Source organism: Diabrotica virgifera, chromosome 3 (assembly GCF_917563875.1).
Source record: "Diabrotica virgifera virgifera chromosome 3, PGI_DIABVI_V3a".
NCBI lineage: Eukaryota > Metazoa > Arthropoda > Insecta > Coleoptera > Chrysomelidae > Diabrotica > Diabrotica virgifera.
In genome coordinates this window covers 6,487,771-6,512,370 of record NC_065445.1, presented here as the reverse complement: position 1 = coordinate 6,512,370, position 24,600 = coordinate 6,487,771, and the positions used below count along the sequence as shown (strand labels likewise).

Genomic DNA, 24,600 nt, shown 5'->3' with positions numbered 1-24,600 from the left:
AGGCTTGTAACCTTAAATGATGTCTTTCCTTTTGATTGCCTACATGCCTGCCTTACCGTGTGGGGTGGGTGTGTAGGTAATCAATAATTATTAAGAAAAAAGAAAAATCCTTGAATGAGAAAAGTGTGACCCTTGTCCTTATCCCAAAATTTTTATTAAGATTAATTTAGCAAAAATTCACTTTGAAAATAAAATGTTTATTATATCTATTCTTAACAAAAAGGTCGGTCAGACTTAGATAACCTTAACTTAGATTAGTAATTAGATAGTTTAGATAAGATATATATTATGTTTATGTACGTACTATTTACTTTGTTTCTGGCCGCATGGTCTAATCCTAAAGCCAATAAAAAAAATCAAAACTTACCAGGAATTACCTTTCAAAACTGTTCAAATATAACTGTTAACTATAATTTTAAATAAATAAAAGTATATAAATATTAAGAATATTAAATACCTACATATGTGTATAATATGTATTTTATTTCAATTTTGGCATATAATTTACATAAAAGCACCTAAATTATTTAATTTTGAAGTTTGAACTCTTGACGAATACGCATCCATAGAAAAAGTACAGTGTACAACACGTGAGAAAACGACATATTTCTCCCTCGCTTGATTTGTGGCACTCGCCTCGTACCTCGTCTCGTGCCAACAAACTTCTGCGCTCGTGAGAAATATGTATTTTTTCTCTCTTGTACAATATACTATTTTCCGACAAAAATGTTGGGCATTTTCACAAGTCTGACACGTAGAAAATGTCAAATGATAGGAATAAAGATTTTTTACTCGAGCGCGTCAGATTATCACATGGGGAGAAACCTTGTACCGTGTAAATGTACGTCTACCATGCATTGGCTCTTAATACAGGAGAGTTCGTGAAGGGGGGTCCGAAAAAAAAATCTATCCTTAGAAAAACTTAAAAATCGTCAGATTAAGATAAGGTAAGTTAAGTACACATGCAAAACAGTGTATATTTAAAAAATCTGACGATTTGAGCGGGACGTTAGGAAATGGGCGAGTCACAAAGTTTCACAAACAAAAAGGGAATATTTCGCGAAATGAACGTCAGATCGAAAAACTAAAAAATACACGTATTCAATATTTTTGAAAAATCTATCGAATGGCACCAAACACGACACCCCACGGAGGTAGGGTAGGGGGTTACTTTTAAATCTTAAACAGGAGCCCCCAATTTTTATTGCAGATTTGGATTCCTTACGTAAAAATAAGCAACTTTTATTCGAGGCATTTTTTCGAATTATGTAGGTATATATGACGCTATAATCGAAAAAAACGATTGTTAGAAATGGAAAACTAAATTAAAAAATGGAAAGTCCCCTACTTTATGGAAAAGTTAGTTTAACTTTTTTTGGTTTTAGAACGCTCCTCATAACGCTCCAGTAACTGCAAATTTAGCATACTTTCCTCCCCTACTATTGTTATTATCGTAAAACAGATATTTACATTAAATAATAAATGTTTTTTAACAGGAATATTAAATATTTTTGAACAAAATAAAAACAAACATACCTACATAGTTTAAATCAACACGAAAAATAAACATGTACATCATCGGCAGCTTTTGTAGGCTTAAGCTATTTTTTAGTACATAAATACGGCGTATTTTCGTCATCAATTTAACACACAATAACAATAAAATCCTTAGGTCAATATTATTTATGGATACGGTAAAATATGTATCAAGGTTCCAGGACGACCAACCTACCTGTTTCCTGTTTTTGACACTTCCTTGAAATGGAATAATGTCAGCCACACTGGTCGAAAATCGCCATAAATATTTCATGAAAATTATACAGTTCTGATTCATTAGGAGAAATGTCTCTTTTTGAATAACTAATAATTTCAATTAGAATTTTTTCTACACCTACATTGGTGTATATCTCTTGATTTCCACATAATACGGGAACCAAAACTTCTAAGTGGCTAATGATAAAGACTCTGATTAATAAATCTGTGTCCAAACAAGGTGTAATTTGGTGTTAAAATAAGAGGTAGTAGGTGGTGGCATTGAGTAATTTTATCTTACTTTGAAGCATAAATACTTTTTCCACCTACCTCTACCGAAAGTATACATTTCCTGATTGAGAAAAAGTACTTTTACTCCCTAGGGAGTAAAAGTAAAAGTGACGTCATGGTATGTCATTGATGAAATAACTTATTGACGCCCTATACAATATTCTATTTTCTATTACGTAAGTGTCTATATATTTTAACGTTTATTTATAGAACACCCTGTATTATGCAGAATGACAAAAAGACAATTTGATTTGATTTTGATTTTGATTTGCTTCTGCTTTGGCTTTTGCTACTGCTACTTTCGCTTATTTTTTCGCCACCATATAGTTTTGAAGATCTGTGTCGGATCTGGTTTCTTGCCACTTTTTATATAATTCCTTCTCTTTTATTTTCCCTTGTACTTCTTTTGACCACCACCAAGTCTCTTTATCTTCAAACTTTTTTCCTGACGTTTTTCCAAGTGTTTCAATAGCAGTCTCTCTAATACTACTGGCCATTTTTCTCCAATGTATGGGCTCTTATGTCTACAGTATGGGACAAAAATGTGTTACAATACATTTACAATTTTTGGTTTCTGGATAAATAATTGCGTTCTTTTGCATCGTTTCAGGATAACTGATGACACTTAGACCGTGATTCAGTGCAGAAAAGAATAGAAAACTAGATTGGGAACAAATGGTGAATATAGAGCGTTATCGAAAGAAATAAGAAGGCAATGCGCCAAGGAGTTGAAAGCTTAAACACCTTACCAGAGAGACTAAACCTCAAACGTAGTCTGTGATGGATGAGTAAGGTAATCGAAAGACCTATACTGACGAAACATTGCAAATGTGAAGAAACTATTGTAGCGATTAATATATATATATATATAGAGAAATATAGATTATAGAAATAACGAGACCCCTTTCAGAAACCTATGGCCATCCGACTACCCTAGACAAGCTGCTGAAATAAAAGATGCAATTAAATCGTCAAGAGATATAAATCCCCAGGAATTGACACAGTATCGCTTGGTAACTTGCATAAAGTTATATGGTTGCAGTATCTGAATTTCTATGTTTGAGAATCTCTTTATTGTTAATGATTGCCACTCCATATCCACTCAATATCCGTTTAGTCAGCAAATCTTTTATTTTTTTTAAATGTACTTAATTTCTATTGTAGTGGAAGACAAATGGTTTGCAGCACGTAACATTATTTTTAACTCGTTTTAAATATAACCACCGTATTTAACCAGTAAGTAAAGTGAAGTTAAAAAAGTCCATTATAATTTTAAATTGCCGTCTAATCTTTCTGAAGCTTTCTTAATCCAAAAAATGTTTTATCTCATCCGCCACGCTACGCCACGCCACGCCACGCCACCTCATCTATTCCCAATACAATCAACCTTACCCGAAAATGTTTCCAACAAAGTTTGCAACAAAGCAAAATCCAATTTTTTATTCTTCTAGACACCCACCTCTACAGTCGTCTAATTTTTTATTAAAATTGACTAAGGAATTCCTGGAGAAGACGTGGGCGGACGTAGCTCGGCTATAAACAACTCCTAGCCAGACCTTATCACGGCGAAGGCGTACAACATATAAACAGATTCCAGGAAGTTATATACACGAGCGGGAAAGCAATCGGGAACGATGAAAACTAATTTTATTCCTCATATTCGATACAATTTAGAAGAGGTTTACTTTGTAAAATTATTTTTTCTTATCCTGTAGTGTTATTATCTATGTATACACTGATATACATAAAATGAGGAAATCGTAAAGTGGAATTAATAAAAACGTCGGTTATTTTTAACCCTCGGTTAGTATAGCGGGGTCCATTAGACCCCAGTTTATACCAAAATTAAAATTTAAATATTTACGCACAGCATTGCAGGTATATGGTGTTCCTAATAACGTTCTTTTGCGTTCTTAATTCGTTCTATTCATATCTACACATTAGATATGACTCAAGAACTGTTCGTGTGTTCTATAGACTAGAACAAGGCTTTTATAGGGATGTCTAACCCTACCATCGGATGGGAGCCATCGACCATTGGATGGAAGCATTATAGAAAAGAAGATTAGACCTCAGAGATATTAGAATAATTTCGAACTTCTACTATGGCCAAAAAGCAGTAATAAGAATGAAATATATATACCCTATTCCACGAACTATATTCCCTGTTTTGGTTTACTTCGACAACGAATATTTTACTGTGCAAAATAAGAAGAACGAAAGTAAATTGCAAATTACATTGTTGTTTATTGGAATAATTATTATTAGCGCCATTTACTTTCGTACTTCTTATGTTGCACAGTAAAATATTCGTTGTCGAAGTAAACCAAAACAGGGAATATAGTTCGTGGAATGGCCCATAACATCAGAAGAAATGGAAATACAAAGAAGTGTTCGGATAAGGGTGTACACTTTCACCAATATTATTTTTTAATATATACTCGGAAGACGTATTAAGCAAGGCAATGGATGAACAAAAGAATTAATGGCATGATCATAAATAATCTGAGATACGCTGATGATATAGTTCTTTTAGCCCAATCACATGAAGACCTACAGATACAGCTTAATAGACAGCAGTAAAGGAAGAGTATGGACTATCGCTCAACAAAAGCAAGATGAAATATAGTGGAACTTGGTTATAACGTCATTGAAGGGTCAAGTAAAAAAATGACGCTATATCAGAGTGACGTTAAAAAAGTAGGTAGAAAAAAATGAAATATGAACCAGGCAAAATTTTATTACAGCATTATTCGCACTATTTTATTACAGCAGAAAATTTGACTCTTTATGATGGCACTGACAAATAATAAGAAATCATAAACTGCCAGGGCCACCTAACTGTACACAAAAGCATAATGGGTCTTTCTCACATTCTTGGAAGGAGCAATGTCGCAAAGCTGGAAACGCATTGCACTTTATTCTTCATAAAATGAAAAAACAACAACCTACTGTAAAATTTGTTGCTACCTGTTGATCGCTACTGTGTGCTCTTAAACCGCCATTCTTTATTATATTACGAATACGTGTGTCAAATATCTCAAAAAAATATTCAAAATTACAGCCGCAATCTTGGAACGCGTTTTCGCTACCTGTTGATCGCTACTGTTTCACCTTAAAAAATCGTCATTTTCCGATTTTTTCAGTGTTAAATTGTTTATAACTCGGAAACGATTAACTTTTGAGGACAATTACAAAAGACTTTTTTTGTTCTCAATGACCCAAAGAACCTAAAATAGTGTCTACTCGGGCCAAACAATTTATTTTTATAATTTGTTACAAAATTTTGTTTCAAGTAAATGTAGCAATAACTCCGAAATTATGGCATTTAGGTATAGGGAGTATATCAGTATTTCTTAAGGACTTCAAAACGCAAAAAATATACCGGGTGTTCCATTTAAAATAAGAAAGTTCATTAGATTTCCAGAAAAACGGAAGATTTGACAACAATGTACAACAACCACTATAATATCGGCCGAATTAGAAAACCCTTACCAAAATTTACAAAAATCGTTTAATTTCGTGTTTCCATACTTTCTCGCTACCCTGTATGTACAGAATCAGCCTATTGAAAGAGTAAGAGAATTCAAATATCTAGGTACAACCATTAATGCAAACAATGACAGCTCTCAAGAAATACGTATTAGAATCGAACGGACCAGAAGCATTTTACAAGAATGAAAAGGATTCTCTGTTGTCGAGACGTTAAGAGCAAACAGTAGCGATCAACAGATAGCAACAAACGCGTTCCAAGATTGCGGTTTCAATTTTGAATATTTTGTCGAGATATTTGGCACACATATTCATAATATAATAAAGAATGGCGGTACAGAGCCCAATTTCAGATATATGTTAGTATGTGGAAATTACTCTATAACTAAATAAAATATTGAAAAAAGGAGCCTGTACCGACATTAAGAAAGACAAAAAAATACACTTTCTTCAAATAAAAATTTTTATCCCGTGCCTAGATTTTGTGTCACATTGGAACTACTAAAAATCGATTTTTTTATAACAAGAAATCGAACGTCACTGACTTGGCAACATTTCGCGCCTATGTGCATAAAAATTATTGTTTTTGATAGTATAAACGTCACTGTCAGTGTCGAATTACCGACGCACTGTTGCCTCACTTTTGAAAGTTCGCAGAAATTTCGCAATCTTGGACCGCGTTTGTTGCTACCTGTTGATCGCTACTGTGTGCTCTTAAACCTTGAGTTAAAAATACTACTTCTGAGGTGCTATTCGTATTATACTACGGGATGGAAGCGTGGACACGGAAGAAAATTGACGTGAGGAGACTAGAGGCATTCGAGATGTGGATGTACCGAAGAGTACTGAAGATCTCATGGGTAGATAGAGTAACCAACGTAGAGGTAATGAGACTTTAAGGAAAGAGAAGTACTGCTAACAATTAAGAGTAGAAAACTGAGATATATGGGATATGTTGTCATGATGCCAACATCCGAAACGGATAGGCACTACAAGAAGAAGAAGAAAGAAAGAAAATTTTCGATGAATAATAAATTAGAAGAATATATGCTATATCTTATTAAAATTGCCATGTCACCGCCAACCTCAAATGTTAATATAAAATCTAATAACCACAAACATATTCGTCCATTACCGATCCACCAAATTGATATAACAAATACCGAAATACCCGAAACAATTGCTCTTTTCAAATTAAAAGTAAAAAGGCAAACACACGTTTTAAAATGTTGCATTTTCAAAACGATATTTTTCTAGTAATTAACGTTTTAATTGTGTGTGTTTGTGTGTCTGCGCTCGGATTTTAACAACGAGCCACTACAAAAGTCAACCTAACAATTTTAATAATTATTAAATGTAGAGTATACGCGGACAGGGAGATATTTAGTATAACGGTCTCAAAAATTACAAGAAATTATTCCGAAAATGTTGGAAAAATTTCAAAAGCTCTACCAAACCGATAATATTTATAAAATAACGAGGAGTCTAAAGTAGCGACGTTGAAAAAGTAACTATTCGTTACAAAGTACTTATTACTTTAGAATACCGAAAGTAACGATTACTATACAGAGAGGAAAATCGTTACTTTGATTACTTTGATTACTCATTATTTGGTTACTTCGTACCAATCGCATCAGAGCGAGTATCTATTTGAGTATTATATCTACAATCGGTTGATATCGGAATTGGACCGGTATTCCACGAGTGTTCGGTATCAGTACAGTTAACTAAAATTTTATCTATGAAGGGCGAAGGCTATGAAGAGTTTTACAGGACTACAGGGCGCTGAGAAGTAGCTGAAACAGAGGGAGGTAAATCATTTAACAAAGCTTGCACCCATACACAGATGTCTATATGATAAAATAGGTTTGTCGAGGTAGATAATTCACAGATGTTTGTTCCTTTGAAAATAAAAATGCAACACATTTTAATAATAAACACACACTATTCTTATCAAGCCTAGAAAAAAAAAAATAGCAAGCTTAGATTGAGCGGAAAAAATGTAGAAATGATAATATTTCTAGACTGTGATCATCAACTTTAATGTTACATGTAGGTATGGCATTGTTATTATTAGACCAGGGCATTTTTAACACTAAAAACACAGCACAGGAATAAATCTATTCTAAAATATAGTAGGTACCTAGAGACTTGCAACTTTTTGCATTGTATTTAGACGTCTGAAAAAAAATCTGCAATAGAAAAATGGGTGGAAATGCATTACTACATTTTAAAGTGTATAAAACGCATCGAGAAATGCCTAAACGTATTAAAATCAGTATGTTTAGGCCAGATTGTCTTATTTGGTGGTATTTGGGGTCACTGAATACGAATATGCAATTAGAACCGACCTCCGAAGCACCTGGGTACCCAGGGTTACTGCTAAGGTACGTCATCTAGAGTTTCGAGGGTTTGTTTTTGGCACTTAATTGATGCAAACAGATTACTCGAGATTACTGATATTGTGGAGCAGCAATGACAGAACAATTATTACCAACATCAATTAACAAAGTTTTAAAACACAATAAAAATCGGAAGAATGGAGAACGAGCGAACTAATTCTACTATTCAAAAAAGGAGATAAAAGCAGCCAGAAAACTACAGAGGTATCAACTTGTCAAATACTACCCTAAAATTTACAACTAAATGTTTACAAGAACTAATGAATCAGAGGATAAGTTTAGCAGATGAACAACAGGGTTTTCGTACTGGAAGATCCTGTACAGATGCAATATTCGTCATAAAGCAAATTACTTAGAAATCACTAGAGTATAATAGACCAGCATTTCTATGTCTGATTGACTTAAAGAAAGCATTTGACAGAGTAGAGTTAAGACTCACAGATGTAATCCATCTTCTGTGTAATAGAGAATTTCCCTTAGATATCATAAAAACTATTGAAAACATCTACCAACAACTTACAGAATCTATAGACATAGGCAGCGGAATTAGACAGGGAGACTCATTGAGTCCTATGCTCTTCAATTTTTCCTGCTCAATTTCCAATGCTTAAGCAATTTTTCTATTGAAAACTTTTTCATGTTTCACTATTTCCCTAAAAATCATTTATTTTTTCCTAAATGCTTCGGTCTATGTGTATTTTATTGTTATGATCCAAAAATCTAAAAAAATATCTGCCCGGGACAAAAAATTAGTAGAATTTGTAAAAAAATTCATTTTTAAGTATTTAGTAGTCTAGACAAAATTATGTCGGACACCCTTTGTTTTCAATAATTTTTAACATAATAGATTACATATTATTTAATTTCTATCCATTAAATAGATCGGTGAAGGTCGTTGTTATATCGTATCTTATACGAAATACTGAGAAATGCAATTCTTGATATGATTACCGGTACTAAAATACAAAAGTAACAAAAGTAATCAAAGTAACGAATACTGTAAATAATTACTTTATACAAAAGTAACGATTTGTAACGAATACTCGAAAGTAACTATAATCAACATCACTAGTCTAAAGACCCGAAGATCTAAACTTCTATCATTGAAACCAAGATTCTAGTGACAACCTAAATACAATCTACAAGGCGAATTGACGATAAATAAATAGACTAGGGGAAATCTATAATATGCGTTCTACAATTTTGATTGCTAGTTCTCAAAATCTGAATAAAACTAAAAAATGGAAGACAGTTAAGATTTCATTGTGTTTCAGATAGAACCACCATCCGTTTACGTAAGTTTATTCCTCTTGGGATCGTCTGAACGGCTGTGGTATACTCTGCATCAAAAGCGGCATCTATTTTAAAAAACGAGCAGTCTAAAGAACCCAAGATCTAAAATTTCTAACGTTGGAACCAAAATTCTGGTATCAACTTGTAACGGGTAGCTCTTTCAGGACGATAGACTCACTATAGTGCGGCCGATATGTGAAACAGTTGCACATTTAATGATACAAGCATATAATTTGCACCACATATACTACACATATAAAGGTTCAAATTTAGATATGAGGCCATCTCAGATTTTGTCTTTTACAAAAATGGCGGGCGTTCAAAATGGCGGCTATACTTATGTGTTTAATAGTACCATAACTTTTGAACGAAAAGTCCGATTTCAACCAAATTTGGTATAGTCTGTTCGCTATACTCAGACGCAACTGGCTACATATTTTAGTCGATAATTTTTTTGTTTTTTGCCAATTTTGCAAAAATTGGCAAAATTAATAACTATTTAGTGATTATTAACTATTTAGTAATTATTTTTTGCCAATTTTACTAAAATTGGCAAAATTACCGACTAAAATATCTAGAAAAATGCGTCTGAGTTTAGCGAACAGACTTTATATAGGTTTTCTTTTTGATTTACAAGAGGGATATGGTGAACCGGAAGAATCGGTTTACCAGAAGTTGTGTTTTTACTGGTTGTTTATGTAAAAATATGTTTTTTTTTCAATTTTTTTCCTCTGTATATATTAATTTTTCAAAAAGGTAATACCGCAATTGAAAAGAGCGTAAAAATATTTTGTAGAAAATATTTTGAACTTTTTAGTTATGTTAATTATCATTTAATAAATGCATAACGTATCATTACAAGTACCTATGTGTGGCAAATTCGTGCAAACATTATACGAATTATTGTGCATTTAATGGTAGAAGCATATAATTTGGACCACATATACTACACACATCAAGGTTCAAATTTAGATATAAGGCCATCTCAGATTTTACCTTTTACAAAAATGGCGGGCATGCAAAATGGCGACTATACATATGTGACTTATAGCACGATAACTTTTGAACGAAAAGTCCGATTTCAACCAAGTTTGTTATATAGATTCTTATTTTGATGTGTTCGGTTGAACCGGAAGAATCGATTTACCAGAAGTTGTGTTTTTCCTGATTTTTATGTAAAAACATGTTGTTTTTTTACCAATTCTTTCACCCTGTATATATTAATTTTTCAAAAAGTTAATACCGACGTTGAAAAGAGCGTAAAAATATTTTCTAGGAAATATTTTGAACTCTTTAGTTATATTAATTATCAATTAATAAATGCATAGCGTATCTTAACATGTACCTATGAAACTATGTGCGGCGCATTCGTGCAAATAATATAAGAATTATTGTACATTTAATGGTAAAAGCATATAATTTGGACCAGACACACTACACATACAAAGATTCAAATTTAGATATGAGGCCATCTCAGATTTCGTCTTTTACAAAAATGGCAAGCATTCAAAATGAATCTACCGCACATAGGTACATGTGAAGATACGTTATGCATTTATTAAATGGTAATTAACATAACTAAAAAGTTCAAAATCTTTCATAAAAAATATTTTTACACTATTTTCAATGGCGGTATTACCTTTTTGAAAAATTAATATATACAGGGTGAAAGAATTGAAAAAACAACAACATATTTTTACATAAAAAACAGTAAAAACACAACTTCTGGTAAACCGATACTTCCGGTTCAAGACCTCGATCTTATTCATCAAAAAAACAAACTTGATACCAAATTTGGCTAAAATCGGACTTTTCGTTCAAAAGTTATCGTGCTATTAGTCACATATGTATAGCCGCCATTTTGAATGCTCGCCATTTTTGTAAAAGGCAAAATCTGAGATGGCCTCATATCTAAATTTGAACTTTTGTATGTGTAGTATATGTTGTCCAAATTATATGACTCTACCATTAAATGTACAATAATTCTTATAATATTTGCACGAATCTGCCACATATAGGTACATGTGAAGATACGTTATGCATTTATTAAATGGTAATTATAATTAACATAACTACAAAGTTAAAATATTTCCTAAAACATATTCTTACGCTCTTTTCAATAGTGGTATTACCATTTTGAAAAATTGAAAAAATTGAAAATAAATTATTTACATAATATAAAATGGTTTTACATAAAAAACCAGGAAAAACAAAACTTCTGGTAGAACGATTCTTCCAGTTTATGGCATCGATCTTGTAAATCACAAAACGAACCTACGTACCAAATTTGGTTGAAATCGGACTTTTCATTCAAAAGATATCGTGCTATTAGTCATATATGTATAGTCGCCCATTTTGAATGACCGCCATTTTTGTAAAAGGAAAAATCTGAGATGGCCTCATATCTAAATTTGAACCTTTATTTGCGCAGTATATGTGGACCAAATTATACGCTTGTAACATTAAATGTGCAATTCTTATAATATATTGCACGAATCTGCCGCACTACTAAAACACAGGTTAAAAACGAAGTAAATATATTTAAGATAATTATATACAGTTTAAAATAAATAAAATAAAATATAATTCTATCTTCTGCAAAGGAAAAATAAAATTATGCTTATTACTGTCATTCGAACATAAAAGAAATATTAAAACGATACAATACACCACACAATATATATATATATATATATATATATATATATATATATATATATATATATATATATATATATATATATATATACAATAACTATCTCGCTACGCGGAATCAACATATCTACATATTCAGATCCAGACATCTCATTTCAATTCAATGCGATAACATTGAACAGTGACACACAGTCACCCGTCCATCGTTACTACCGCTCACTGCGGTAACGGTTACGGTGGAAAGCCACGTCAATACTGTGGCGTCTACCTAGGCATAGTACCACCTCAAATCCGGTGCATCTCTGCCATCAAGCTATCACTAATTCAATACGTTAGCAACAACTGATTTTATGACTCTCCTGTCTCGTCTTAAATATGCTCTCGATGCCGCTTTTCCTTCAGTTTCTCGGAGCGGTGTTATGAAGAGGGAATGCGCCAACACGGATACTCCTACGGTCGTCTCTGGTCGACCGGCCCATCGCCCGCTATGGTATCATATCATTACAAACTTAAATCCGTGCCTTCTACAAATTTACAAGGCAAACAGACGATAAATGTATAGACTAGGGTGAATCTAATCTTTATAAAGTTTATATATTTTACTAAATTGACAGTTTTACAAGTCAACAAATTCATAGGTCTTCTAGTTACTAGTCCAATGAAATAGACTACATTTTTTACGCCGTAGGTAGCGAGCATTTTTCAGGAAACGCAATTTTTTTTTATATTTTGAGGGGTGGGCGTACAAAAGGGGTAAAAATACAAAATAGGTTTTTAGGTTAAATTTTGTTTGTTTTTCAATCCATTCCAAGAATTTTCAATCATTTTTAATCATTTTCATTAATTTTTAATAATTTAATTTAGTAATTCAAAAAATCGCATTATTTTCCCTTTGGGAATGGATTCCGTAATATTTCTTAAATTGGTGTAAATATTTTTAAGATTATTTTACATATATTATATTTAACAGTTAATCCTACCATGCCGAATTACGTTTTATAAAACGCGCGTGTTTTAAAGTTACCATGGCAACATCAGTAACCTTAGAAATGTAAAGACTAGAGTCAACGTTTTAAATATTGAACTGACAGAAGTAATCTATATCGTTACCAATTAATTCCGACGCCGAAATGGCCGACGCCGAAACGGCTGATGTCCACTTGCCTCGACGCGACGCCCAGATGTCCCATCCCCCATAAATTATGCCTTTTGGCACGTTTCAGGTATTTTAGATCAACCAATATTTGTTTTTTAACTTGTCATTTAAGAAAATAATATTTTTAGATATAAAATGAATCCATTCGTTCTGTATATTAGTCTAAAGTCAGTAATGATTTTTTAAATCAATAACTTTAATTTTGTTGTTCCAGGAAAACCTGGTATGGAAGAACTGAAAAATTCATCAAACAGAGGTTAGTAACATCTCATAAAATTTAATAAAATGGTAGTGTTTGGTTATTTATACCTTTAGCCAGACTAACTAAAAATCTGAGTGGCAGTACAGACATTTTATTAGGTACTTGGGGGAAAGAGGGAAAGTTGGGAAGTTTTACGTTATTTCAACTTAAGTACGGTATACTTGGAATTAATAAAAGCAGTATACGAAATGTTATTATGTACAATGCTCACCACAATTTGAAATTCAAGAAAAATAAAATGCTACATGCTACCCTGCATAATAGGGAACTTGCATAAAACTTTAAATTCGAAAAAATATAAATATATCAAAGACACATAAGTTGTTTTTGCCTTTAAGACGATTAAAAGCGAGAGAAAATTAAAATTATAGCAGCCAGCCCAAAACATGCCCACATTGGTCATAACGTCATATCATTATAATGTTTGAGGTCCGCGTCATTAACTCATTACGTTTGATATTCGTTTACTTGTTGTAATCATTTTATGGTGTCTCTTAGATTTATAAATCTTTAGATAGTTGCTGTGCACTATACATGTCCAGAAACTCTCCCGACAAACGAAGACCGAAGATTCTTCAGATAATTTTAAGATAATTTAACCCAATTCTCCTAGTCCGAAAATGCTTACTAAGGGAGCTAGAGCTCTTTGAAGATGGCGTCTTGGAATTAGTTTTTCTTAAATATCTCCAGAGCTATTTAGAAAAACGAAAACTGGTACGCTTATTAATTTATCTTCCAGAGGTAAATCGATTACATTAATTGCGAATTTCTAGTACCGGTCATAGGCGCCCGTTTTGGGTAGGGCAACGGGTATTTTATCGCATAACTTTTTTGTTTTTAACTTAAGCATTTTTGACACTGAATTATTAAATTATGAGGTAGTCTATTACTAAAAGGTACTCTTGCTTTAAGTCGGTAGGATGCACCGTTTTCTAGAAAAATCGATTTGAAAATTTTTCGTTTATTGAATTTAAAACAAAATTGAAAATTTTTTTTCAAAAAAGACGGTGTATTTTGCTGGTTTAAAGCAATAGTATCTTTTAATACTAGAATACCTCATAATTTAATCGTCAAATGTCAGAATGCTTAAAAATGAAAGACAAAAAAGTTATGCGATAAAATAACCGTTGACCTACCCAAAACGGACGCATATGACCGGTACTAGAATTTCACAACTGAGGAAATCGTTTTATCTCTGGAAAATAAATAAACGTACCGGTTTTCTTTTTTCTAAGCAGTTTTTTTTAAATTATTTTTCAAATTCAACAAACGAAAAATTTTAAAATCGATTTTTCCAGAAAATGGTGCATCCTACCGACCTAAAGTAAGAATACCTTTTAGTATGGTTTGTTCAACATTAAATGTTTGAGTGCAATTAGTGCGGTCGTAAATATTATTAAATTTATCTGACCTGGCCCATTGTTAAGACCCACCCGGAGCGATAAGCAATCGAGGTAGACAGAGTTGGTCTTTTGACAATTAACACTGACTAGACGGTACTCCCATAATAAAGCAAAAAAACTTTTACCAGAAAACATATTTAAATTTTACCTGAAACCGGGCCTTTTATACTATTATCGGTTAATCCAAGAGGTTTATAGTGGTAACTAATTGAACTCAACCATTTGCTGTTAAACATACCATACTAGAATACCTCACCATTTAACAATCCAATGTCAAAAATGCTTAAAAGTTAAATACAAAAAAGTTATGCAATAAAATAACCGATGCCCTACCCAAAACGGGCGCCTATGACCCGTACTAGAAATTCGTAATTGCTGTAATCGATTTATCTCTGAAGGATAAATAAGCTTATCAGTTTTCGTTTTTCTAAATAGAAGCGTTCTGGAGATATTTAAGAAAAACTAATTCCAAGACGCCATCTTCAAGGAGTTCTAACTCCCTTAGGAAGCATTTTTGGACTAGGTGAATTTTGTTGTTTTCTTAAAATTATCTCAAGCATCTCCGGTATTCGTTTGTCGGGAGAGTTTGTGGACACCCTGTATATTTCATAATATTTGAGTGTTTTTAAGACAATTTCTTTAAAATGACCGAAGATGGTTTTTCTAAAGGACAGTATGATAACTTACCCATTATGAACATAACTTGTTATTCTTATGATTAGTTATTTTAATTTTATAAACAGTTCCAGAATATGGTATAGGTAAATATCATTCAATCTGTAATGTACAGCTGGTTCCTAAAAAAACTGATACGACTCTTAGTAAGATTTGATCATTTTGAGCAGTGTATTTGATTAGTCTGACATTTTATTATATTTATTATGACAGACAAATAATAAAATAAACAAACAACAAACAACTCATTAAGTACATTATGTTAATTCATACATTGTAATAATTATTAAGGTCCAAATAGAATATTAAGAAATAATATTAATAGAAATATTAAACTTATTTTTATGCTGCAGTTCGGTACCTAAGACGCGATGCTGTAATTCTGCTTTAAGTGGTTGGCTTTCTTCCCGGAAACTGTGACACAATTCTTGCAGTTTTCGCATATTCAAAAGGATTCTCTTCGAATCTCTCCAAAAGCATACGATTTTCATGAGCGGTAGATATTTTTGGTCTTCCAGAACCTTGCTTTCTTCCGATAGTTTCTTGTTCTCTCCATCTTTTATTATTATTAAAAACTGTTCTGCTTAAATTAAAATGGTTCGCTACGGCAGATAGTGACCAACCATCTTCTAATTTTGTTACAATTCTTGCTTTTAGTTCTTTGCTAGCATGTGGAGCCATTTTTTGAGGTTGAAAGGAATAAGTTATTTGACAAATTTTAAGATTTGGCAGTGACAGTGACAGTATGTAAATAATAAGTATTTATCCTTCAAAATACACTGCTCAATTTTCTACAAAATACGCTTTAAGAGTCGTATCAGTTTTTTTTGGAACCAGCTGTACATCTACCAAAATATACTAAAAGTTATATTTTCTTTTTGTTCAAAATACACTTGATCTATTAAAAAATTATTAAGCAGATAACAGACATTAAATACTTACATTACAATTATTTTCACATCATACATGACGATCTTGGGAATGAACTAAAAAATGTCCTTTCAACATGCATGTAACCACTTTATTAAACGCCGTGTCTATTGACTGGTTATCTAATAAATAATTTATTGGGGGTGTTAATGGTTGTACTTTAATACAATGGTACTGAACACTTATAGTATATACTTTTATTTTTCATAGTAAGAACACACTTAATTCAATACTGTCTCTTTAAAAACTGTATTAAACTCCAAAGTAAACGAAATGTCATTACGAAATAATATGATATGACGTCATATTCATATGGATTCGCGCGCTTTTTAGATTATTTGAAATGATTTAAATACACAGAAGATTCTAAATTTGTATTTCTAAGTTATTATAAGTTTTTTTAGGCGTGAAATTTTGGAAATCCTATTTTTAAACTAATAGTACATTCTTTCACGGTTTTTGCTCTAAATTTTAAAGAACCGCTTGGATTGACATGAAATTTGGCATACGCGTAGCTTACATGTCAAAGAAAAAAAGTGATATTTTGCCGATGTGTGCCTTTTCCCTGGGAGTGACTTTCACCCCCTCTTGGGGGTAAAAAAATATATTTCCAAAATAAGTCCGGAAATGGATAAACTGACTAATTTTAAGTAACTTTTGTTCTATAGAGCTTTTTCGCCAAGTCAACACTTTTTGAGTTATTTGCGAGTGAATATGTTCATTTTCCAACAAAATAACTACATTTTTAGACGGTTTTTCGCAAATAACTCAAAAAGTAAGTATTTTGTGGAAAACAACGTTCTTAGCAAAAATATAGCCTGTAAAAAAGTAATAAAAAATGGTGTACGCGTTAGGTCTCTGGACCTCGTAGAACCAGAGTTATAGCCAATGAAAAATAGATTCATGTTCACCAAATTTCAAATAGAATATTTCGAAGTGAAATATCCAAAAAGTCAAGCACTTTTTGGTGAAAACCATTATAATTTTTTAAAGTGTTTAAAAAAAGCTTTATTTCTGTTTTTATAAAAAGTTTCTAGCATTAAATTTAAGCAAGTTACTCTCAAAATAAAGTTGGTCCCTTTTGTTTTGGCAAAAAAAAAAAAAATCGGGAAGACCATCCCCTAGTTAGCAACTTAAATGAAATTAATCGTTACCGCTCCACAAATTATTTTACTTATGTTGTGTTTATATGATCTGTAAGTTTCATCGATTCAAAGTGCTTATTTTTGAAAAAATTTGGTTTTAAAGTAAAATTTTTAAAAATTTTAATTTTGAAAAATAGGCTTTTTTTCAAAATAACTTAAAAATTGTTAGAGATATCAAAAATCTCGAAAAATAAAAAAAGTTAGGATTGCTTTTCTGAATATCATGTATTTTTTTGTTTTTCTTTTAGACAAAAATTGATTAAGATTTGATGTTTCTAAATTTGCATACATTCGTGATCAGTGACTCGTTCAATCCCTTTTAACTACAGCCCTTTCAAAAATAAGGACTTTGAACCGATGAAACTTTCAGATCATATAAACAATACATACACGAGTAAAAAAACTTGTGAAGTCGTAACGATTAAGTTCATTTGAGATACTAATTAGGGGGTGATTTTCCCGATTTTTTTACCAAAAAAAAGGGAACTTTATTTTGAGCGTAACTTGTTTACTTTTGATGCTACAATTTTTTTTTATAAAACAAAAATGAAGCTTTTTAAACACTTTAAATAAGTTGTAATAAGTTTTCCCCAAAATGTGCTTCATTTTTGGTTATTTCACGTTAAAGTATTCCATTTTGAATTTGACGAAAATGAACCTATTTTTAATTAGCTATAACTCTGCTTATACTAGGTATAGAGACGTGATATATACACCATTTTTTAAAACTTTTTACATGGTATATTTTTGCTAAGGATGTTTTTTCGACAAAATACTTACTATATTTGAGTTATTTGCGAAAAACCGTCTAAAAGCGTGGTTATTTTGTTGAAAAAATGAACATCACTGGCAAATAACTCGAAAAGTATTGACTTAGTGAAAAACTCTATTGATCAAAAGGTACTTAGAATTAGTCAATTTATCCATTTCCGGACTTACTTTGGACGAATATTTTTTCACCCCCAAGAGGGGTGAAAACCACCCCCGGGGCAAAAGCACATATCGGCACAATATCACTTTTTTTCTTTGACCTGTTAGCTATGTGTATTCAAATTTCATGTCAATCCAAGCGGTTCTTTAAAATTTAGAGGTTTTGCAATATTTTACCGTTAAAGAACGTACTATAAACTGAACATTATTATGTAATAAAACAAAAAATTGAAAATTTCCTATTGTACAAAACATTTTCAAAATTTAATAATTTATAACGGGTGCTCGGATTTCTATGTCACCTAATATACTTTAAGTAAATTTTCGAACCTAAATAAATCTCCGCAAAACTTTCCTCGACAAACTTTCTTTATAAGTTAACACATGATCGGTTTTTCCGCCTTATCAAATTGACCCGCCTTGTATCTTCCAATTACTGATTCTACCTGAGGTATAAAGCTAATAAGGATAATTAGTCAAGTAAGGTTATGCTCCAAATCCAGTCTTAAGCCAACTTATAATTGAAGCACATAATCAATCACAATGGGATTTAGACAATGTGCTGGAGCTCGATTAGAGCTCGGCTGGATGGATATTGTTAAGAATTTATTTGGAAAATCAGGCCAATACTAAAACAATAAGAGTTTTTTTTGTGTTCAAGTTACATTACCACAAGAAACAAAACATTTATATAACATAAAACATATTTATACACTCACGGACAAAAATATTGCATATTTTGAAATTAACGTGTGAAATAAATTTTTTTGTGCTGCTCCCACTGTTATAGAAATAGGATTTCTTTTCCGAATGCGATGTTTTAATGTTTCATATAAATGGGATAATCGAATTTGAATTTAATATGGACTATATGGTGGCCCATATAATTTTTAGATTGAATCTCATCAAGGTAAGTTAAGTATTCACTATTCTACCAACCTGAAGACCTGCATCATGGTGCATTAACACGAATTTGTTATCCAATATGGCTTGCAAATGACACAATATGATCTACAATGTTATTAATGTACATATCAGCTTTCAGTCACCCAATCACCTCCACAAGTTTGGTATCTCTTTTACAAGAACTACCACTCCATAGCACTATGCCGCCACTACCAAAATTAACACTCTGTATGAGGTTGCATCTGGCATAGCATTCATCATATGGAAGCGAGATTTACAAAACTTCATCTACAGAAGAGTTGGGGAACAGTATGTCAGTTGTAACCTCATACAGAGCGTTAGTTTTGATGGTGGCGGCATAGTGCTACGGAGCGGTACTGCTTTGAAAGGATATACCGAACACGTGAAGGTGATTAGGCGAATGCCAACTAATATGTACATTGAAAACATTTTAGAATATCATGTTTTGCCATCTGAAAGCCATATTGGATAGGACATATTGGTGCTAATGCAAGCCTTCATGTCGCTAGCTTAGTGAATACTTACCTTGATTAGATTCAATTTAAAAATTATACTGACCAGTATATAGCCCAGATTAGATTTAAATCCGATTATAGCGTTTATGTGATACTTTAAAACATCGCACTCGGAAAAGAAATCCTATTTCTATTATACAGGGGGGCTAAGGATAGCAGCACAAAAAATTTCAGTCCACATGTATATGCAATATTTTTGTCCGTGAGTATACAAGGTGCGCCAAAGCTCTGGTTTTCTTTGATTACGGCTAAACTATGATACAAAAAATGTTTATAACAAAAATAATGTGTATCAAAGACTGTGTAATAATGTGTAATTTAAAATTATTTTCGATTATACAGGGTGAGTGAGAACGACGGTGTGAACCAAAGTTGTATTTTTTTAAGTGGAACACCCTATATATTAAATCATTTTTGAATATATTATTTAAAAATATGAAAAATTTGTATAAGGTCTTATAGGCCTGAAGTTAATAATTTACGAAATATTTACATTTTTATTGAGAAAAATGGTAATATTTATAGGGTTGTGGATTATGTTTCCAAGGTAATAAAAATTTAAGTGATTTAAGGTCAACGTTTTTATAATATAGTGTTATTTTTAAATAATTTAATATCTTTTACTTTTAGACATAAAATATACAGTGTGATCACTTTTTGCAAATACAAAATTTTCTCATTTTTTTGGGACACCCTGTATATTAGTTTTTCATTTTGTAGTAAATATGACATCCTTTCTTTTGGTATAAGGCAAGCCGCACACCAAAGAAACATGAAACGAAAAACATGAAACATGAAACGTGAAACATGTTTCATGAAAATAAAACACTGCTAAACAAATCTCAAAGTCCGCCTACCAATGAAACGAGTGTGATTCATGCTCATGACACATTTTTATTTTCAGAGAGTTTCATAAATGGCCGGACGTATATTTGTTTAGCAGTGTTTTATTTCCATGAAACGTAATTCAACTGCTAACATTATTTAAAATCGAATGATTTTATTTTTCATAAGAAAACATATTTTATATAACTATGGCAACAATGTTAGAATAATAGAAATGCCATTAGTGTCGTGTTATAATGGCAAATATATTTAATAAGATATATTTTAAGGCAATTACATGAAAAACGTTTTGCTCTTAATAAAAATCTATTGTACAATAAACAGTAAGTGAAACACAATTCATTGATATACATTTCATATCCGTAAACACTTTTACGGAATTAGTAAACATTGTTTATGTTTACTTTTAATAACGTCAATCTTAAAATGTCAAATGTTGAAATTTAAACGTAAAAAATATACTGATCAATTGTTACAGTTAAAAATCCTTACATTTTTCCAAGTTAATTGTTGATATAAATTACAATGATTATTTTAATAAAGAAAGTTTGAGTAATTTTAATTGCTAATAATAAATATATTAAAAGTGCCATGCACCACTTGAATCTAACTTCAACCCGTGAGTAACTTCAGCCCGTGAGTAATGAACCATTACTCACGGGTAAAGTAATGGGTGTTACTACCTATTCAAAAATAGTGAATAATGAGCTTATTATTAAACGGTCGTAGAATAAAACATTTTTTGAACAGAGTTACCATTTCGGTCGAAATATTAGGCCATCTTACAAATAACTCCATGTCAAAACGTACATAGCTGTATATTATATACGATTTCGTCCTCTGAGTAAAATATTTTATTGTTTACGTTCAAAATTACATGTCATTTAAAAAAGAACGAGTTCATGAATTATTTCTATTTATCACCGGAGCTCTTGCGTCGCATTTTCCCCAACCGAATCTACAGTAAAGATAAGTCACCCTCTTTTATTTTCGGAAAAGTGGAGTAGAAAAGTAGGTTGATCAACATATTTTTCAATGGCGTTGGTGGATTTCCAGCGATGGTATTTCTTTGCTTGAACAAAGTCACTTTAGTTTTACTCGTAGGTGAAGAGGTGCATATTCGGGGAAGTTTTTTGAGTGCAACGAAGACATTTTATTTAAACTTTTAAATTTTAGAGACAGAAATATACAGGTGTAAACGATGTTATTATAAACAAGCTGAAAATGCGAGCATTATCACAACGAAAACTTTGTTTATTTACGTATTTAAATTCATAATATGAAAAATTTCTATTATAAAAAATTAAAAGCTATCTTTTAATATGCAATTATATCGTAATTTAACAGTCACAATGGTTTGGACTCCATCCCATGTTGGTATATTGGGAAACGAAAAAGCAGACCAGGCCGCTAAGGCAGCATGTTCTTCTGACACAGCCTTCAAACAGGTCCAAACCTACACGGACCCTAAAATATTGTTAAACAAAATACTCTCAGCTCATGGGCAGACCAATGGAATAGAACAAAAACTAAGCTGCACGAAATTCAACCTAACTTATCTCGGCCCAATATGTCATCCATGAACAGGAAAGAAAAATCAGTTATTCGCCGACTACGAATAGGGCATACACGTCTCACACACGGATACCTTATGGCGTCAGAAAACCCTCCAGTATGCCATCTCTGCAATACTCTCCTCTCTATTAAACATGTAGTAATAGACTGCTGTCAGTATGATTTCTCTAGAAACAAGTTCAAGTTAATAGGGAATTTAAAAGACATATTTTAAGAACAAAACAAAAAAAAACGTTTAAACAATTTTTGACCCACTTTTGGTCGTGACAACATGAAAATTTGTTAAAAGGGGTCCTTTTTGAGTAAGATTGTGCAAAAAATCCGAATCGGAATATTTTTCCTAGCGGATGCGCAGTGGCTTTCTGGACTATAGACAGCTCACATTAGGGATGGCGGTTTTTGACAAAACACCGGTTTTTGGTTATACCGGTTTTTTTTTGCTTACGGTTTAACCTAGCGGTTATAACCGGCCAAAAAAAACCGGTTTTTGGAAAAACCGGTTTTCGTTTTTTTTGAAGTTATACTTCTTTACGGGCGTAATGACGGTGAAATTTTATATGGTAAAACCTAGCGACCGGGCGCATGCGTATTATAACTTTGTTCTGATTGGATGTTCAAATGACATGACAAAAATTATCCAATATTGCAGCTGTGGGACTGTGGTTTGGTTATAATGTATGCTTGTTGCGTTTTAAAATTTGTAGGAAGAGAAACAACAAACAAAAAGTTAGTTAATGGTTATTCTGCCTTTTTAAATAGTTTTCATATTATATTTTTGGACTTATTTACATAGAAGAGATGATTGTTGCATGCCAATGTGAAAGCTCATCAAACTGTGACTAGTATGCCTGCCGCAGATCTCGCTTATTCAAAGCTAAAGAATCTTTCACTGGTAAGTGTTTTATAAATAGTTGATCAAATTTTGTTATGATATTTGAACTAGTGATGTAACGAATGTCATTTTTTGAACATTCGCGAATACGAATGCGAATGCGAATATCTGCTAACGACATTCGCGAATGCGGATGCGAATGCGAATATTCCGTTTTTTGAATTAGTTTCTATTTTTGTCATGTTTTATAAATTTATAATGCGAAATTAGTTGATATGTAGTGAAAATCAATCTGAATCTTAAGCGTTATTTCATAATACCAAATAATAAAATATAGTGAAGGCTGATAATGTGATTATACGAGGTTAAGTTACCTTTTCTTAATAAAAAAAAAAAGATGAGACGCGAATAGATTTTGATTTTATTAATGTAATATTATCTTCAAATTATTTTTTTTCTGATATATTCATATTCGCAAAACATTCGCACAAATTTTGCGAATGCGAATACGAATGCGAATATGCAAAAATATGCGAATATTCGCGAATGCGAATGCGAATACGAATATTCGTTACATCACTAATTTGAACATAGGCACTTTGCACGACGCAAGTGATTGCGAAATTTATTAGTCGTTATACGGGCTCCGATACCTACCTTGAACCTACCAAAATACATAAGTAGTATATAATACTTTTATTTACATAATTTGATTACCATCAAAATGTCTATCAATATTCACCTAATATATTGTTTTCTTACTCTATGTTTTGTTGTATTTTTTCAAGTCTAAATCATTTCAATTCAAAATCAAAATAATTTGATTTACATAAGTTAAAAATGTCAAAAGGTTAATCTGTTTAGTTAGACGATCTTCGCACATAATGACAAGCTGTCTCTGTGGCTAAGTTTTAATGCGAGTGAATCCCAATACAACGCAAATACCAGCCGCGTGGTAAGTTGGTTCGAATCCCAATAGAAACTTTTATTTTTTTATTTTTTTTTATACATTTTATGATTGTAAGTATATTTATTATATAATTTTATTTTCAGAAAATACGTATTTAGTTAAAAATTTTTCCGACAATTAATGTTCAGAAATCATTTGTGGCATTTTTAATCTGTTTGTGTGTGTTTTATTTTTTTATTATTTTAATTTTTGGCACTGTTTTAATAAAAATGTTTGAAAAAGTATAAATTAATTTAATATTTAAATAAAATATAATTCGTTTATAATCATATAATCATATAATCATATAATAGAAGTATAACTTCTTACGTGCGTACAAAGTACACACACATTCTTTTTTAATTTAATTTTTATTTTAATTTTTTATTTATTTTTATTTTTTATTTATTTTTATTTTTATTTTAATTTGTTTTTCTTAATTTAATTTAATTTTTTAATCCAATAGGTTACAAAGTTACATTTACAATACACTTTAGTTGGCGATACTCCATTCGACTCGATATCAATATGATCAAAATTAGTACATACTATCGAAAGAACATGTATTAC

At 31.7% G+C, this 24,600-nt stretch overlaps 1 protein-coding gene across 5 annotated transcripts in view; it reads left to right on the top strand.

The window, feature by feature from the left end:
• Positions 1-24,600, top strand: part of LOC114326616 (hemicentin-2-like) — a 1,177,760-nt gene that overhangs the window by 136,125 nt on the left and 1,017,035 nt on the right. For all 5 annotated transcript variants that reach the window (XM_050647788.1, XM_050647791.1, XM_050647781.1 and 2 more), the window contains exon 2: positions 13,256-13,297. The gene's annotated coding sequence lies outside the window, so the exon portion shown is untranslated. The remainder of the gene's footprint in view (positions 1-13,255; positions 13,298-24,600) is intronic.